General features: G+C 35.5%; 1 long non-coding RNA gene across 1 annotated transcript; it reads right to left on the reverse strand.

The window, feature by feature from the left end:
* Positions 1 to 362: 362 nt before the first annotated feature.
* On the reverse strand, positions 363 to 18,792 carry LOC143084434 (uncharacterized). The gene is made up of 3 exons (XR_012981074.1): positions 18,755 to 18,792; positions 2,872 to 3,202; positions 363 to 991 (listed from the first exon to the last, which is right to left on the reverse strand). It is a non-coding gene; the product is annotated as an uncharacterized LOC143084434 (long non-coding RNA).
* Between the last annotated feature and the right edge of the window lie 2,361 nt (positions 18,793 to 21,153).

Below are 21,153 nucleotides of genomic sequence, written 5' to 3' on the forward strand. Positions count from 1 at the left end.
AAATCACTTGTTAATTATATATAAAAAAAGATATGGCAAATTGACAATCAGAGTTAACAGGACAAATTGAAGAGTGTAAATAATTTGGCTGCAAAAGAGAAACAAAAGATTCGAAAATAGGCATTTAAATTCATAAGCCGAAAATAAACTGATAACGACAAGGCAACATAGAAAAAGACCGAACGACACAAAACACTCTGCAAAAAAACAAGACTGTACTAGTACCTGTAGTTGTTAATTTTCAATACATTGTGACTTGGATCATTGGCACAGACTCCACATCTTCTTCTTTATATATAAAAAGCAACACAAATAATCATATACACATGTTATATTCATTCATGAATTAAGATAACAAATTGTTTTATTTTATATAACAAGACGTAGTTATTGTCTAAATTTTATTTTTTATTACAAGTCACAAATAAATAGACAGTAGCCGATAAAGGTTTTCTGTTTTTCTGACCAATTTGTTGTTTACAACTTTTATAATTTCAGCAAAAAACAAGTATTGAAGATGCATTCTTTAGTCATAAATCTGATGGTCTCGACCTATATTACTTGTCGAAATTGAGTATGCTTTTAGTTTCAATGACCCTTTTTCTATCCTCACAACTAGTACATCGACCATATGAATACTTTCTCCCTAAAACATTTGAACATTCTACAATCACTAAATCCAACTTTTCACATCTCATCATAAATATTTTTGATTTTGTATCACTTGAAATACGATGAAATTCCGAGCCTTTTATAAATACCTGATAAGATACTTTATACGCATTTTTCGTGCAAGCTGTTAACAAATTTGGTAGATTGTAGTGTTCAGCTTTCAAAATATCACCAATTAATTCATCTATGGCATGAGAATAGATATATGTATTCTCTTTCTTATCCCCCATAAGGGCCGCCAAGTTCTGGTCGATTTTTGACACCAACTTTTCCATGAGGTACTTGTGTGCCAATGGCAAAATAAGATTAGCTTCTTTTTCTGCAAAAGGATTATAGGTAAATTGTTATCGTGTTGTTTATATTCATGATACATTAACAATTAGTAATCATTCACAGAAAAGTTCATTGTCATTGAAGAGACATGTCTATTTTAAGAAAATCATGTTATAATTTATCTGTAAAAGAGGGGCGAAAGATACCAGAGGAACAGTCAAACTCGTAAATCAATAACAAACCGACAACACCATGGCTAAAAATGAAAAAGACAAACAGACATATGATACCAAACGACTGGAAAGATCTCATCACTACTTCAGATAAAATTATGAACATATCTAACGAAAAATTTGAATTTTTTAAAAACAATAAAAAGTCATGTTAATTCTTTTATAAATAATTCTTGTCAATGTATACAGAACGTCCCACAAAACAAGAAGACACAATATGTAAAGAACTAGGCACTCATATAGAAATTTGGTATTTCATTTATAGTTTACCCTTTTGTTGCACTTAAAATTTTTACACATAACTCTCGCTACAAATGCATTATTGCAGAAATATGGGTTAAAAGAAATAAACTTACTCATGCAGTTTCTGTTATGAAACTAAAGAATCTATAAGTCATCTTTTCTAAAAATGAACCCAAGTTATAAATTTGTGGTTAGAAATTGCAGCACTTTTTCTAGTTGAAAATAATTTAACTTTTATTTTTATTTGTGGAAAATATTGTTCTTGGGTCAGAGTCTTGGGATGTTTCCCTAAGCTTATTCACTATTCTGGTTAAGTATTACATTGATACATGTCGCTTTAACACTTCATTACCGACTCTTACAGGTGCGATAGCTATGATTAAAAATTCCTACCAAATAGATTTTTTTTTATCTACCTCCTTTTACAGATCCCAAAAAGCAAGAGCGAAATTTGATAGTAAATGGGAAGTGATTAAAAACTTTTAGTTCATATGTGAGGAGAGATCTTTCTATTTTGTACTTACTTAATGCTTTATAATAATTTAGGTAGAATTAATAATATGTTGATGCACATCACAACTGGACAGTGATGTGTGCATTTTAAAAGTGCTATCTATGTTTATTGATATTGTTATATATATATATTGATATACTTGTTTTAGTTTGATTGTATTTGAATTATCTCCCCTTGACTTAGGTTGTCACTTATTTTGTGATTCTGTCCAACATGTCATGTCTGACCCTTATCTGTTAATGATCTCTGGTGGCCTCTCCTGGTACCTCTCATGTTCAACATAGAATGTATAGACTGTGATGCATATGGCTAGAGGAGAAGGCTGATGTCATCATAAACCTTATCAACACATTCATGTATTCTAATCCAGAGTGATAAATGATGAGTATGATATAGTATATAATTATTATATACATGTATATAATATAAAATTAGTATATCTAACTTTTTAATTTTAGACTGTTATCGAAAAATTGATTATCAGTACATGTATTATGAATTATCTATATATCTACGTATCACAATGATTTTTTAGATGAAATAAGAAAAAATTACAAAATATTATACACTTTAAAGTATTCGTTTCTGTGCTGTTGTATATTATATATGCTAAAAACCAACGACGTGTATGCATTCCATGTTTTTTTTACAGATGAGGATGGTATCTCGGTCATCAAGCCATTTAGGCATAAACGCGGGTTCATTAAAAGTGTGTTTAATAACATTAACGGTACCAGTTCTTTGAGTACTTTTCTTTTTCTTGAAAATTATATAAAAAAAAGAGTCACAATGGTGACAACAATTGGATAATAACTTGTATTATTAAGCGATGTCTATGTCTCAAATAAGCCCCCGAAATGTCTGACATCATACATAAAAGCAAATTATATGTATAAAGCACTTAGTTATCTTTATTAAACTTCGATCGTACAGTACCTGTTAGTTTAAGCGAATCAAAGACTGGCAATGTGTGTCTTAGTAAAAGAGCAAATGTTGTTGGGTTTTCATCTGGAAGTTCAATTTCACTGGCATTTTTCTCTTTAAAGTCTCCAGTCAGCATTTTTAGGAAAACTGGTGACACTTCCATTAAATGATATTTGTTAACATAAAGCTTTTCATCACCAATTTTGATGGTTAAATCAGAGACAGTGAATGGAGATAACGAATGGTTTATAGGTGTGCCTTCCTGAGCTTGTTCTTCTGTTCTCACTTTTTTGGCTGCCTGCTCCATGATAAAGTATCTTAATAAGACAGAAGACCGGAATATCTACCAATTAAATCATACATATTGACTTATTACTCATGTACTTATATGATTACTAGTCTTAAATAGACTGATATGCATTGTTATCTTCCATATGAATATTCAGTAGAGACACATATAAGATATTGTATGATATATTATAAACGCCTTATAATGTAACGTTATGCGCTTATGAGTGTTATTAACATCATATGCTTTAAGACATATTTGTAGCTAAATTATCGTTTGATGATGATAGGAGTTTTTAACGACCTTGACTGACAAAACGAACCTCGTACGGTCGGTAATTATCGCACATACTTGACAAATTGTCCTTTAAATAATTTGTTTCAGCTCATTGTGCATTGCGATGTTAGATGCAACACAAAAACTTGTGTTAGGTCAAGACTTTGTTCACGATTTATTCCTTTTGTTTTAGCATGTGTTTTTTATTAATCAAATGTTAAACTCTAGTGAATCAAACAATTATCATGGCGCTTCAAATAGTGTCGAAGATAAATGTCAATAAAATGTATGAATCCATATAGCAGAACCAGAAATGTTTTCCAAGGAAAATAAAAAAAAACGAATTCAGTTGTGTTTTTTTTAGAGTCAGTAGGTGTATTTCGAACAGAATGCCCCTGAAGATACACCGATCTGTAGAAATATACCCTGTCTCAGTTTTATGTATAGAATCTTAAGCCATCGCTCTTTGGGCTTAATTGATTCATAAATATGCAGTCATTCGTAATTAAGTTGAGCAGCTTACCTCACAAATCATGCAAATGATTATACAATCATGAAACTTTGTAAGAACATGCTTTTGGGAGTAGATAATCAAATCAAAGGGGGTAGCCATGCAAATAAATCATCCAATCATGGCGGCCATCTTTGATTTTCCAAATATGCATATTCAGGAAAAGACATCAAATGATTGTATGTTCCCTTCTGCATCCATATTGCTCGTATTTTATTGAAAATGTTACTATAAAGAGAGAATGAAAGTTTATTTGTTTTTTATAGTAACACATATCGGTCGATAACTCACTTCCGGTTTTATAAATTTCTCACATTTGATCCATGCTACCACGCGCCAATGTTAAAATGTAGTACTTTGATAGTTATAAATTTGAATTGTCGTTTTAGGTTGGTCTTTGGACCTTATTTATACCAAATTCTTAATGTTATTAGGCTTTATCAGCCACACATCCATAACCATTGTTGGCATCACTTCATTGTGAAGTCGCTAGACTTTGTCAAATATCATCTACGACCAGTCATTAGTCGGATGTTTATCACTTGAAGTCTTGCAGAGAGTGTAATATTTGTACTTCAAATGTAAACACCCGGAAGGCCACAGTACACTACAGATATTCAGCTGATCGTGTGACAACATTTTGTGTGTATCTTGAACTACTACTTTTTGCAAAAAACTGACAGGGACAGCTTAGAGATCAATTGTTTCAACATGGGTTGTACATCTTTTATGATCAGGTACTGGAAATATCAACTCAACTATGTGAAGCTGTAACTGAACGTTATTTGCATGAGAGTGTGTTTTTGTCCGTCTTTATTTAAGTGTTTACCACAGCTGTGGTCAACAACATAGATCACAACCCCAGTTCAAAAACATCACAATCATATTTCATGGGACCAAATTCTCTATTTTTCAACATCCAATGAAAGAAAATGTCGGCGTTAGAAAGGATTAGATAATATCACCTACAAGTAAACACAAATCTAAAAATTTGCCTTTACTCCCTGATGTTTACATGAATATGAAACATGCATATCTAGAAACAACACCAGAACCACTTATTCTCCCCAAGAATATTATTGCCATTCTTAACTACTACTACCTATTCCTGATTATACAGATTGAGTATGAGTGGTTCTCGAAATTATGAGGAAATAGACAAAGATATTTGGTCATATCAACAGAGCAACTGGAAGAGGGTTACGTCGACAGTGATAAGCAGCTCAGCTATTTTTTTTCAAAACACTACAAGCATAAAGTTTGAGTTGCATTTGGAAAAGGAAAATAACCCTGCATGATGGCCTCCGATTCACAAAATTGATCATGCTCTTAGATCAGATTCAGGTTTTGCGATTTTGCCACGCTTAAACAGGATATGACACTGTCTATACTTTTTGTGGAAAGGTAAAGCCGTGGGAAATTTATGATGATGTAACCGAGGTTTTTTGGCCACTGAGTTAGGAACCCGCATCGGTCAGTGAAGCTGATATGGCTTTGGTTGAGGCAATTGTTGAAGTTATGTATGATACACCCACAACAACATTTGACATCAATGAATCAAGACCTGAATTGTGTGTAATCAAACAAAGAGGGTAGGACAAAAGTCCGCTTGAAGCAGGCATTCTCAAATGTAGAAAGGTGGTCATGTATAGGGACAGTCACACATGATTAATGTCCACCTAGTTCGGACGACTGGAGACCGCAAATAGATTATAGATTCCAAATTAGACTCACTTGCAGCCATTGTAGCATCTTGCCAGGAGTTATACTAATGTGGATGCAAGAAACGAGCCCTACAAAACTGGTTTGACATGTACAACATTTTGTTCCTGTAGCTGTTAGAACGATAGAATAATACATCAACTAACCTTTCTGCATGTCTTAATTTATTAACTATATGCCAAACGGTAATTTTTATAGCATATCCATGCCACTTTTATTTAACTCGATGGTATGAACGTTAACAACCCTGTGGTGATTTATTCTAACACCACTGTCTGTTTGACATATTTGCATGTCATTTTGTTGTATTTTAAATAGTTTGCATGACCTAAATCTCATTAAAAAAGTGTTAATCTGTTTCCAAATTTTGAATATTTAGCTAAATAATGTCAAATTGAATTCAAGGTGGCCGCGATGAAAACAAAGGGACGTCAAGTTGGTTACTTATTCCCTATTCCCTATTCGTTACCTATTCCCTATTCCCTATTCGTTACCTATTCGTTACCTATTCGTTACCTATTCCCTATTCCCTATTCGTTACCTATTCGTTACCTATTCCCTATTCCCTATTCGTTACCTATTCCCTATTCCCTATTCGTTACCTATTCGTAACCTATTCGTAACCTATTCCCTATTCGTTACCTATTCGTTACTTATTCCCTATTCCCTATCGTTACCTATTCGTTACGTATTCCCTATTCCTTATTCGTTACTTATTCGATTTTTAATATCCTTCCCCCTTTTTAATTGTTTATACTCTTATATCTGGTAATAGTTCTAAATTTGTTGAGGTAAAATGATCTTTTTATGACCTATTTATATGTGTTTGTGCTCAACCGATCCTTATACTTTATGTTCGATACTCATTTGTTCCTTATTTGATTTTTATACGTTCTACCTTTTAACTGCTTTATGTCCGTATGTTTGAAGATGGATCTTGGTTCGAAGCGATGAAATCACCGTGTTAGTGCTTGTATAAAAAAGAAGATGTGGTATGATTGCCAATGAGACAACACCCCACAATAGACCAAAATGACACAGAAATTATCAACTATAGGTCACTGTAGGACCTTCAACAATGAGCATAGCCCAAACCGTGTAGTCACCTATAAAAGGTCCAGACATGACAATCTCAAACAATTCAAACAACAAAACTAACGGCCGTATTTCATATACAAAAAAAAATAAACGGAAAACAAATATGTAACACAAAAACAAACGATAACTACTTAATTTCAGGTTCTTGTCTAGGGACAGGTACATACTAACATAATGTGGTGGGGTTAAACATGTTAGCAGGGTGTACATCGTTTCGGAGCATGCTATTACTTTGTTTAATTCGTTCCATCACTCGCTTATAATTCGCTTATAATACGTGTCTCATACGTTGCACCTTTTAAAACATGATTTTCAATTGTTTTGTTGTCTCTGGTGGTATATTTGGGTTCTTAGAGGTGATATAACTCTATAAGCGCATATGTACCCGTTCCAGCGCTCGGTTAATACCCTGTACCTATTCGTTACCTATTCGTTACCTATTCACTTATAATACGTTTGTTGTATATTACACCTTTTAGAAAAGGATTTTCAATTGTGCCCATGTCTCTGGTGGTAACAATGTGTTCTTAGAGATGAAATGACATTGTTAGCGCGCATGTTCCTGTTCCAGCGCTCGGTTAATACCCTGTTACCTATTCGTCACATATTCCTTACCTGTTCACTTATAATACGTTTGTTGTACGTTGCACCTTTTAGAAAAGGATTCTCAATTGTGTTCATGTCTCTGGTGGTAACAATGTGTTCTTAGAGATGAAATGACCCTATTAGCGTGCATGTACCCGTTCCAGCGCTCGGTTAATACCCTGTTACCTATTCGTTACCTATTCACTTATAATACGTTTGTTGTACGTTGCACCTTTTAGAAAAGGATTTTCAATTGTGTCCATGTCTCTGGTGGTAACAATGTGTTTTTAGAGACGAAATACCCCTATTAGCTCGTATGCACCCGTTCCAGCGCTCGGATAATATCCTGTTACCTATATGTCACCTATTCGTTATCTATTCACTTATAATACGTAGGTTTTACGTTGCACCTTTTAGAAAAGGATTTTCAATTGTGTCCATGTCTCTGGTGGTAACAATGTGTTCTTAGAGATGAAATGACCCTATTAGCGTGCATGAACCCGTTCCAGCGCTCAGTCTATACCCTGTTACCTATTCGTTACTTATTCGCTTTTAATACGTTTGTTGTACGTTGCACCTTTTAGAAAAGGATATTCAATTGTGTCCATGTCTCTGGTGGTAACAATGTGTTCTTATAGATGAAATACCCCTATTAGCACGTATGTACCCGTTCCAGTGCTCGGTTAGTAACCTGTTACCTATTCGTTACCTATTCTCTTATAATACGTTTGTTGTACGTTGAACCTTTTAGAAAAGGATTTTCAATTAAGTCAATATCTCTGGTGGTAATAATGTGTTCTTATAGATGAAATACCCCTATTACCGCATATGTACTCGTTCCAGCGCTCGGATAATACCCTATTACTTATTCGTTCCTTATTCGCTTTTAATGCGCGGGGTATACGTTTTACCTTGAAATAAATCTTTTTTAATTGTGTTCATGTCTCTGGTGGTAACAACGTGTTCTTAGAGATGAAGTGACCCTATTAGCGCGCATGTACCCGTTCCAGCGCTCGGTTAATACCCTGTTACCTATTCTTTACCTATTCGTTACCTATTCACTTATAATACGTTTGTTGTACGTTGCACCTTTTAGAAAAGGATTTTCAATTGTGTCCATGTCTCTGGTGGTAACAATGTTTTTAGAGACGAAATAACCATATTAGCTCGTATGCACCCGTTCCAGCGCTCGGATAATACCCTGTTACCTATTCGTCACCTATTCGTTATCTATTCACTTATAATACGTTTGTTTTACGTTGCACCTTTTAGAAAAGGATTTTCAATTGTGTCCATGTCTCTGGTGGTAACAATGTGTTCTTAAAGATGAAATGAACCTGTTAGCGTGTATGTACCCGTTCCAGTGCTCGGTTAGTAACCTGTTACCTATTCGTTACCTATTCACTTATAATACGTTTGTTGTACGTTGAACCTTTTAGAAAAGGATTTTCAATTAAGTCAATATCTCTGGTGGTAATAATGTGTTCTTATAGATGAAATACCCCTATTACCGCGTATGTACTCGTTCCAGCGCTCGGATAATACCCTATTACTTATTCGTTTCTTATTCGCTTTTAATGCGCAGGGTATATGTTTTACCTTGAAATAAATCTTTTTTAATTGTGTTCATGTCTCTGGTGGTAACAATGTTTTTAGAGACGAAATAACCCTATTAGCTCGTATGCACCCGTTCCAGCGCTCGGATAATACCCTGTTACCTATTCGTCACCTATTCGTTATCTATTCACTTATAATACGTTTGTTTTACGTTGCACCTTTTAGAAACGGATTTTCAATTGTGTCCATGTCTCTGGTGGTAACAATGTGTTCTTAAAGATGAAATGACCCTATTAGCGTGCATGTACCCGTTCCAGCGCTCAGTTAATACCCTGTTACCTATTCGTTACCTATTCGTTACTTATTCGCTTTTAATACGTTTGTTGTACGTTGCACCTTTTAGAAAAGGATTTTCAATTGTGTCCATGTCTCTGGTGGTAACAATGTGTTCTTATAGATGAAATACCCCTATTAGCGCGTATGTACCCGTTGCAGTGCTCAGTTAATACCCTGTTACCTATTCGTTACCTATTCGTTACTTATTCACTTTTAATACGTTTGTTGTACGTTGCACCTTTTAGAAAAGGATTCTCATTTGTGTTCATGTCTCTGGTGGTAACAATGTGTTCTTAGAGATGAAATGATCCTATTAGCGTGCATGTACCCGTTCCAGCGCTCGGTTAATACCCTGTTACCTATTCGTTACCTATTCACTTATAATACGTTTGATGTACGTTGCACCTTTTAGAAAAGGATTTTCAATTGTGTCCATGTCTCTGGTGGTAACAATGTGTTTTTAGAGACGAAATACCCCTATTAGCTCGTATGCACCCGTTCCAGCGCTCGGATAATACCCTGTTACCTATTCGTCACCTATTCGTTATCTATTCACTTATAATACGTTTGTTTTACGTTGCACCTTTTAGAAAAGGATTTTCAATTGTGTCCATGTCTCTGGTGGTAACAATGTGTTCTTAAAGATGAAATGACCCTGTTAGCGTGTATGTACCCGTTCCAGTGCTCGGTTAGTAACCTGTTACCTATTCGTTACCTATTCACTTATAATACGTTTGTTGTACGTTGAACCTTTTAGAAAAGGATTTTCAATTAAGTCAATATCTCTGGTGGTAATAATGTGTTCTTATAGATGAAATACCCCTATTACCGCGTATGTACTCGTTCCAGCGCTCGGATAATACCCTATTACTTATTCGTTCCTTATTCGCTTTTAATGCGCGGGGTATATGTTTTACCTTGAAATAAATCTTTTTTAATTTGGTTCATGTCTCTGGTGGTAACAATGTTTTTAGAGACGAAATAACCCTATTAGCTCGTATGCACCCGTTCCAGCGCTCGGATAATACCCTGTTACCTATTCGTCACCTATTCGTTATCTATTCACTTATAATACGTTTGTTTTACGTTGCACCTTTTAGAAACGGATTTTCAATTGTGTCCATGTCTCTGGTGGTAACAATGTGTTCTTAAAGATGAAATGACCCTATTAGCGTGCATGTACCCGTTCCAGCGCTCAGTTAATACCCTGTTACCTATTCGTTACCTATTCGTTACTTATTCGCTTTTAATACGTTTGTTGTACGTTGCACCTTTTAGAAAAGGATTTTCAATTGTGTCCATGTCTCTGGTGGTAACAATGTGTTCTTATAGATGAAATACCCCTATTAGCGCGTATGTACCCGTTCCAGTGCTCAGTTAATACCCTGTTACGTATTCGTTACCTATTCGTTACTTATTCGCTTTTAATACGTTTGTTGTACGTTGCACCTTTTAGAAAAGGATTCTCATTTGTGTTCATGTCTCTGGTGGTAACAATGTGTTCTTAGAGATGAAATGATCCTATTAGCGTGCATGTACCCGTTCCAGCGCTCGGTTAATACCCTGTTACCTATTCGTTACCTATTCACTTATAATACGTTTGTTGTACGTTGCACCTTTTAGAAAAGGATTTTCAATTGTGTCCATGTCTCTGGTGGTAACAATGTGTTTTTAGAGACGAAATACCCCTATTAGCTCGTATGCACCCGTTCCAGCGCTCGGATAATACCCTGTTACCTATTCGTCACCTATTCGTTATCTATTCACTTATAATACGTTTGTTTTACGTTGCACCTTTTAGAAAAGGATTTTCGATTGTGTCCATGTCTCTGGTGGTAACAATGTGTTCTTAAAGATGAAATGACCCTGTTAGCGTGTATGTACCCGTTCCAGTGCTCGGTTAGTAACCTGTTACCTATTCGTTACCTATTCACTTTTAATACGTTTGTTGTACGTTGAACCTTTTAGAAAAGGATTTTCAATTAAGTCAATATCTCTGGTGGTAATAATGTGTTCTTATAGATGAAATACCCCTATTACCGCTTATGTACTCGTTCCAGCGCTCGGATAATACCCTATTACTTATTCGTTCCTTATTCGCTTTTAATGCACGGGGTATACGTTTTACCTTGAAATAAATCTTTTTTAATTGTGTTCATGTCTCTGGTGGTAACAATGTTTTTAGAGACGAAATAACCCTATTAGCTCGTATGCACCCGTTCCAGCGCTCGGATAATACCCTGTTACCTATTCGTCACTTATTCGTTATCTATTCACTTATAATACGTTTGTCTTACGTTGCACCTTTTAGAAACGGATTTTCAATTGTGTCCATGTCTCTGGTGGTAACAATGTGTTCTTAAAGATGAAATGACCCTATTAGCGTGCATGTACCCGTTCCAGCGCTCAGTTAATACCCTGTTACCTATTCGTTACCTATTCGTTACTTATTCGCTTTTAATACGATTGTTGTACGTTGCACCTTTTAGAAAAGGATTTTCAATTGTGTCCATGTCTCTGGTGGTAACAATGTGTTCTTATAGATGAAATACCCCTATTAGCGCGTATGTACCCGTTCCAGTGCTCAGTTAATACACTGTTACCTATTCGTTACCTATTCGTTACTTATTCGCTTTTAATACGTTTGTTGTACGTTGCACCTTTTAGAAAAGGATTCTCATTTGTGTTCATGTCTCTGGTGGTAAAAATGTGTTCTTAGAGATGAAATGACCCTATTAGCGTGCATGTACCCGTTCCAGCGCTCGGTTAATACCCTGTTACCTATTCGTTACCTATTCACTTATAATACGTTTGTTGTACGTTGCACCTTTTAGAAAAGGATTTTCAATTGTGTCCATGTCTCTGGTGGTAACAATGTGTTCTTATAGATGAAATACCCCTATTAGCGCGTATGTACCCGTTCCAGTGCTCGGTTAGTAACCTGTAACCTATTCGTTACCTATTCACTTATAATAAGTTTGTTGTACGTTGAACCTTTTAGAAAAGGATTTTCAATTAAGTCAATATCTCTGGTGGTAATAATGTGTTCTTATAGATGAAATACCCCTACTCGTTCCAGCGCTCGGATAATACCCTATTACTTATTCGTTCCTTATTTGCTTTTAATGCGCGGGGTATACGTTTCACCTTGAAATAAATCTTGTTTAATTGTGTTCATGTCTCTAATGGTAACAACGTGTTCTTAGAGATGAAGTGACCCTATTAGCGCCCATGTACCCGTTCCAGCGCTCGGTTAATACCCTGTTCCATATTCGTTACCTATTCGTTACCTATTCACTTATAATACGTTTGTTGTACGTTGCATCTTTTAGAAAAGGATTTTCAATTAAGTCAATATCTCTGGTGGTAATAATGTGTTCTTCGAGATGAAATACCCCTATTAGCGCGTATGTACTCGTTCCAGCGCTCGGATAATACCCTATTACTTATTCGTTCCTTAATCGCTTTTAATGCGCGGGGTATACGTTGCACCTTGAAATAAATTGTTTTTTAATTGTGTTCATGTCTCTGGTGGTAACAATGTGTTCTTAGAGATGAAATAACCCTATTAGCGCGCATGTACCCGTTCCAGCGCTCGGTTAATACCCTGTTACCTATTCGTCACCTATTTGTTACCTATTCACCTAATAAGTGCAACGCATAACACACATTTTACAAGCGAATAAGAAACGAATAAGTAACAGGGTATCAGTATTGCGCTGAAACGAGTACATATGCGCTAATAGGTTTTTTTTTCACTTCAGAGAACACATAATTACCGCCAGAGACATAAAAGCAATAGATAGTCGATTTATTCCAAGGTGCAGCGTATACCACGCGTCTTAAAAGCGAATAAGGAACGAATAAGTAACAGGGTATCAGTCGAGCGCTGAAACGGGTACTTATGTTTTATTAGGGTTATTTCACCTCTAAGAACCGACAGTTACCACCGGAGACACAAAAATATTTCTTTTTTAAAGTGCAACGCATAACACACGTTTTAAAAGCGAATAAGGAACGAATAAGTAACAGGGTATCAGTGTAGCGCTGGAACGGGTACATGCGCGCTAATAGGGTCATTTCATCTCTAAGAACACATTGTTACCACCAGAGACATGAACACAATTAAAAAACGATTTATTTCAAGATGCAACGTATACCCCGCGCATTAAAAGCGAATAAGGAACGAATAAGTAACAGGGTATTATCCGAGCGCTGGAACGGGTTCATACGCGCTAATAGGGTCATTTCATCTCTAAGAACACATTGTTACCACCAAACACATGAACACAATTCAAAATTCTTTTCTAAAAGGTACAACGTACAACAAACGTATTATAAGTGAATAGGTAACAAATAGGTAACAGGGTATTAACCGAGCGCTGGAACAGGTACATGCACGCTAATAGGGTCATTTCATCTCTAAGAAGATATTGTTACCACCAGAGACATGAACACAATTAAAAAACGATTTATTTCAAGGTGCAACATATACCCTGCTCATTAAAAGCGAATAAGGAACGAATAAGTAACCGGGTATTATCCTAGCGCTGGAACGGGTACATGCGCGCTAATAAGGTCAATTCATTTCGAAGAACACATTGTTACCACCAGAGACATGGGCACAATTGAAAATCCTTTTCTAAAAGGTGCAACGTACAACAAACGTATTATAAGTGAATAAATTACGAATAGGTAACAGGGTATTAACCGAGCGCTGGAACGGGTACATGATCGCTGATATGGTCATTTCATCTCTAAGAACACATTGTTACCACCAGAGACATGGACAGAATTGAAAAATCTTTTCTAAAAGGTGTAACGTACAACAAACTTATTATAAGTGAATAGGTAACGAATAGGTAACAGGTTACTAACCGAGCACTGGAACGGGTACATACGCGCTAATAGGGGTATTTCATCTATAAGAACACATTGTTACCACCAGAGACATGGACACAATTGAAAATCCTTTTCTAAAAGGTGCAACGTACAACAAACGTATTAAAAGCGAATAAGTAACGAATAAGTAACGAATAGGTAACAGGGTATTAACTGAGCGCTGGAACGGGTTCATGCACGCTAATAGGGTCATTTCATCTCTAAGAACACATTGTTACCACCAGAGACATGGACACAATTGAAAATCCTTTTCTAAAAGGTGCAACGTACAACAAACGTATTATAAGTGAATAGGTAAGGAATATGTGACGAATAGGTCACAGGGTATTAACCGAGCGCTGGAACGGGTACATGCGCGCTTATAGGGTCATTTCATCTCTAAGAACATATTGTTACCACCAGAGACATGAAGACAATTAAAAAACGATTTATTTCAAGGTGCAACGTATACCCTGCTCATTAAAAGCGAATAAGGAACGAATAAGTAACCGGGTATTATCCGAGCGCTGGAACGGGTACATGCGAGCTAATAAGGTCAATTCATTTCGAAGAACACATTGTTACCACCAGAGACATGGGCACAATTGAAAATCCTTTTCTAAAAGGTGCAACGTACAACAAACGTATTATAAGTGAATAAGTTACGAATAGGTAACAGGGTATAAACCGAGCGCTGGAACGGGTACATGATCGCTGATATGGTCATTTCATATCTAAGAACACCATGTTACCACCAGAGACATGGACACAATTGAAAATTCTTTTCTAAAAGGTGCAACGTACAACAAACGTATGATAAGTGAATAGGTAACCAATAGGTAACGAATATGTAACAGGGTATTAACCGAGCGCTGGAACGGGTACCTACGCGGTAATAGGGCCATTTCATCTCTAAAAACACATTGTTACAACCAGAGACATGGGCACAATTGAAAATCCCTTTCTAAAAGGTGCAACGTACAACAAACGTATTATAAGTGAATAGGTAACGAATAGGTAACGAATAGGTAACAGGGTATTAACCGAGCGCTGGAAGGGGTACATGATCGCTAATATGGTCATTTCATCTCTAAGAACACATTGTTACCACCAGAGACATGGAGACAATTGAAAATCCTTTTCTAAAAGGTGCAACGTACAACAAACGTATGATAAGTGAATAGGTAACCAATAGGTAACAAATAGGTAACAGGGTATTAACCGAGCGCTGGAACGGGTACCTACGCGCTAATAGGGTCATTTCATCTCTAAGATCACATTGTTACCACCAGAGACATGAACACAATTAAAAAACGATTTATTTCAAGGTGCAACGTATACTCTGCGCATTAAAAGCGAATAAGGAACGAATAAGTAACAGGGTATTATCCGAGTTCTGGAACGGATACATACGCGCTAATAGTGGTCTTTCATCTATAAGAACACATTATAACCACCAGAGATATGAACTTAAGTGAAAATCCTTTTCTAAGAGGTGCAAGGTACAACAAACGTATTAAAAGCGAATAAGTAACGAATAGGTAACAAATAGGTAACAGGGTATTAACCGAGCGCAGGAACGGGTACCTGCACGCTTATAGGGTCATTTCATCTCTAAGAACACATTGTTACCACCAAAGACATGGGCACAATTGAAAATCCTTTTCTAAAAGGTGCAATATACAACAAACGTATTATAAGTGAATAGGTAACGAATAGGTAACGAATAGGTAACAGGGTATTAACCGAGCGCTGGAAGGGGTACATGATCGCTAATATGGTCATTTGATCTCTAAGAACACATTGTTACCACCAGAGACATGGAGACAATTGAAAATCCTTTTCTAAAAGGTGCAACGTACAACAAACGTATGATAAGTGAATAGGTAACCAATAGGTAACAAATAGGTAACAGGGTATTAACCGAGCGCTGGAACGGGTACCTACGCGCTAATAGGGTCATTTCATCTCTAAGATCACATTGTTACCACCAGAGACATGAACACAATTAAAAAACGATTTATTTCAAGGTGCAACGTATACTCTGCGCATTAAAAGCGAATAAGGAACGAATAAGTAACAGGGTATTATCCGAGTTCTGGAACGGATACATACGCGCTAATAGTGGTCTTTCATCTATAAGAACACATTATAACCACCAGAGATATGAACTTAAGTGAAAATCCTTTTCTAAGAGGTGCAACGTACAACAAACGTATTAAAAGCGAATAAGTAACGAATAGGTAACAAATAGGTAACAGGGTATTAACCGAGCGCAGGAACGGGTACCTGCACGCTTATAGGGTCATTTCATCTCTAAGAACACATTGTTACCACCAAAGACAAGGGCACAATTGAAAATCCTTTTCTAAAAGGTGCAATATACAACAAACGTATTATAAGTGAATAGGTAACGAATAGGTAACGAATAGGTAACAGGGTATTAACCGAGCGCTGGAACGTGTACATGCGCGCTAATAGGGTCAATTCATCTCTAAGAACACATTGCTTCCACCAAAGACATGGGCACAATTGAAAATCCTTTTCTAAAAGGTGCAACGTACAACAAACATATTATAAGTGAATAGGTAACGAATAGGTAACGAATAGGTAACAGGGTATTAACCGAGCGCTGGAACGGGTACACGCGCTCTAATAGGGTCAATTCATCTCTAAGAACACATTGTTACCACCAGAGACATGAACACAATTAAAAAAACGATTTATTTCAAGGTGCAACGTATACCCCGCGCATCAAAAGCGAATAAGGAACAGGGTATTATCCGAGCGCTGGAACGGGTACATACGCGATAATAGGGGTATTTCATCTATAAGAACACATTATTATTAACAGAGATATGAACACAATTGAAAATCCTTTTCTAAAAGTTGCAACGTACAACAAACGTATTAAAAGCGAATAAGTAACGAATATTTAACAGGGTATTATCCGAGCGCTGGAACGAGTACATATGCGCTTATAGAGTTATATCACCTCTAAGAACCCAAATATACCACCAGAGACAACAAAACAATTGAAAATCATGTTTTAAAAGGTGCAACGTATGATACACGTATTATAAGCGAATTACAAGCGAGTGATGGAACGAATTAAACAAGGTAATAGCATGCTCCGAAACGATGTACACCCTGCTAACATGTTTAACCCCACCACATTATGTTAGTATGTGCCTGTCCCTAGACAAGAGCCTGAAATTAAGTAGTTATCGTTTGTTTTTGTGTTACATATTTGTTTTCCGTTTATTTTTTTGTATATGAAATACGGCCGTTAGTTTTGTTGTTTGAAATGTTTGAGCTTGTCATGTCTGGACCTTTTATAGGTGACTACACGGTTTGGGCTATGCTCATTGTTGAAGGTCGTACAGTGACTTATAGTTGATAATTTCTGTGTCATTTTGGTCTATAGTGGGGTGTTGTCTCATTGGCAATCATACCACATCTTCTTTTTTATAAAAGCGCTAACACGGTGATTTCATCGCTTCGAACCAAGATCCATCTTCAAACAACGTATAAAAATCAAATAAGGAACAAATGAGTATCGAATTAAACATAAAGTAAAAGGATCGGTTGAGCACAAACACATATAAATAGGTCATAAAAAGATCATTTTACCTCAAAAAATTTAGAACTATTACCAGATATAAGAGTTTAAACAATTAAACAAATTTGTTATTTGATTTTGCCATGTGATTATGGACTTCCCAATTGATGTTCCTCTAAGTTCAGTATTTTTGTGATTTTACTTTTTAAAAAGGGTGAAGGATATTAAAAATCGAATAAGTAACGAATAAGGATTAGGGAATAAGTAACGAATAGGTAACGATAGGGAATAGGGAATAAGTAACGAATAGGTAACGAATAGGGAATAGGGAATATGTAACGAATATGTAACGAATAGGGAATAGGGAATAGGTAACGAATAGGGAATAGGGAATAGGTAACGAATAGGTAACGAATAGGGAATAGGGAATAGGTAACGAATAGGGAATAGGGAATAGGTAACGAATAGGGAATAGGGAATAAGTAACCAACTTGACGTCCATTTGTGTGATTGTTTTCATCACTAATATGTTGGTTTCCCACTCATATGCTAGAGTATACCCTAAAAAACGTATGTGTCATATCCTATGTTTGTATCACCATTTGCATGATTTTGTCAAATTTCAGTACAAATCCGCCCCACTATAATGAGTACGGTTTGTTACATATGTCGCTTTTAGAAAATTCCGCACTTCCTTTTGCACATTTAAAATGGTTTCAGTTAACATGGTTAAATATATCCATTTGCCTTCATAATTAGTTTGAGTTCTTTTGGAATGATAAAATACAGTAACTCTCGGGAGTGACTGTTTATGGATGTCTATTATTTGTTGATATTCTTTTTTTTTACAACAAATAAATATTCTTTATTCTTCTTTACTAATCAATATGAATATCGATACAACATGGTTTCAGTGACCAATTATGCTTGTAAATGAATTAAATTTTATTGTAATTATTATACTTGTATACATCATTAAAAGTAAACAAATAACCTGAACTAATAAAGAATTATTGTTATTGTAATAAAATAACAGCATGTAATTGTTTAAATTATATCATTTGTTATTACCACTTACTTGATCACTAGGACACGTTACACAACAAGGAAGTAAATATCGGTTTTATGACGAGTTTAATTATAGTATTTTTAAATTTGACTTATTCTAAGTAATTAGGTCTGATAATATTATACAGTGTCTGATGTATTTTTAAATGCAAAGATATCTCGCGTTTGACTGTGATAGTGAACGTGAAATAGTGAAATTTAGATATATTGTTGATTTGTTGACGAACTGAGGAAAGTCGTGGAGTTTGGTATTTTTGGTAATTGTATTTTCCCCAAAGGTTTTTGTTCATATCCCGTACGAATTTTAACACCAGTAAACTGCTATCTCTTGTATTAGTATGGCGTCTAACTGACAATATTTTAACAATACTAAATGTGGTATTGATCAGTGTATGTAAAATGCGGATCCTAAAATATCATTTTCACTGTATATGCCATAAATTTCTGATGTAGAATGATAAATAATCAGACAAATTTATTTTTATTTTTGAAGAAAATGAAGACAGTGAGTTAAAATGTATATGTTTAGAAATAAATAATACTAGTAAGACAATGTAAGAGATGCGAACGGGGTTTTATCGCACCTAAAGCCATTCAGCTGTGGAATATATACCGAAATAGGTGAATATTTAGGACATTTCACGAACAGATCGTGCAGGTGATTTAAAACTACAAAATGTAGTAGGAAAGATGTTGTTGCAGAAAAATATTAATTTCAACACAATTATTAAAGTTGTATAACGTAGAATAGGTTTTGTCATTCGGTTTCTTCATATTGAACTAAATTCCATTATGATGCTTTCTTTGTGCGAGTCATGTTTACTGTCGAATAATGATACTATACTTTCATTTTCACTGTAGAGCGATTAATTAGTATTGTATATGCGGTGCATTTTCACTATATGAATTTTAAATTTTCTTATCTATTAAAGTCTTAATTAAGCCGACTTGCTCAAACAATAGATAAAATAAGAGAAGGATTTGATAAAGTTTAACTTGCGGAGGAAAGTTGGATTTAACACTCTAATGAATTCAATAGACATAACATGTATTTCAAATGTATTCCATTTAATTTCTTATAAATCGTAGGGATCTTTATCCTTGGTTTTATTTACATATACATTTCCATGACACTTCATCACTAATTACGAACATCTTGATATAGATTAAACCATTGGTTTTTCCCGTTTGAAAGATTTTACACTGGGGCCCTTTATAACTTGCTGTTCGGTGTGAGCCAAGACTCCATGTTGAAGACTGTATTTTGACCTATAACGGTCTACTTTTATATATTGTGACTCGGATGGAGAGTTGTCTCATTGTCACATACGACATCTTTTTATATCTATCTTTGGCTCAAGCCGAAACAGGATGGCATAAAAAGGGATAAAAAAAACACACTACTTTTCAAATATATTTATAATGGGCTTAAAATGAGTGTTGTCAAATCGTACAAATTTGCCTAACCGTTACTCGGATAGTCGTTCAACTGATTAACCGGTTAACCGGTAGTTATAGTTCATGTTTGAGAGCTTTGTTTTCATAATACGATGTATTAAAAAAATAGAGAATGGAAATGAGGAATATGTCAACGAGACAACAAACCACCGAACCAAAAGAGCAGATAACAGCTGAAGACCACCCATGAGTCTTCAATGACGTTTGTCAAAGCTCTGATTCCTTTCACGGATTTGGCTATACTTTTTGGACCTTTTGGATTATAGCTCTTCATCTTTTATATAAGCTTTGGATTTCAAATATTTTGGCCACGAGCATCACTGAAGAGACATGTATTGTCGAAATGCGCATCTGGTGCAAGAAAATTAGTACCGTCAATTTTATTACTACCACTGGGTCGATGCCTCTGCTGGTGGACTATTAGTCCCCGAGGGTATCACCAGCCCAGTAGCCAGTACTTCGGTACTGGCATGAAAATACGGATTTTTTTGTGTTATTAAAATTTTCTGTTACAAAATATTAGAAATTATTATAAATTAAGGAATGAATCTCCCTCATGCAAAGTTCTGATTCCTTTCACGGATTTGGCTATACTTTTTGGACCTTTTGGATTATAGCTCTTCATCTTTTATATAAGCTTTGGATTTCAAATATTTTGGCCACGAGCATCACTGAAGAGACATGTATTGTCGAAATGCGCATCTGGTGCAAGAAAATTAGTACCGTCAATTTTATTGTCCCTTTGCATTATACATGTTATAAGGATTGTCTGTGAGGAATACTGGCGAAGTTTGACTCTTTATAATCCAATACCACCGTATATACTATGGCGTTTGTAATATCTTCGTATTAACATTTTTTGTTATAATTAAGTTAAAACGTAATTTGAAGAATACATATGACATTTGAGAAACGTTTTTGTTTGAATAGCTATTTATTCAGTTGATGAAG

Source organism: Mytilus galloprovincialis, chromosome 7 (genome assembly GCF_965363235.1).
Source record: "Mytilus galloprovincialis chromosome 7, xbMytGall1.hap1.1, whole genome shotgun sequence".
Taxonomy (NCBI): Eukaryota; Metazoa; Mollusca; class Bivalvia; order Mytilida; family Mytilidae; genus Mytilus; species Mytilus galloprovincialis.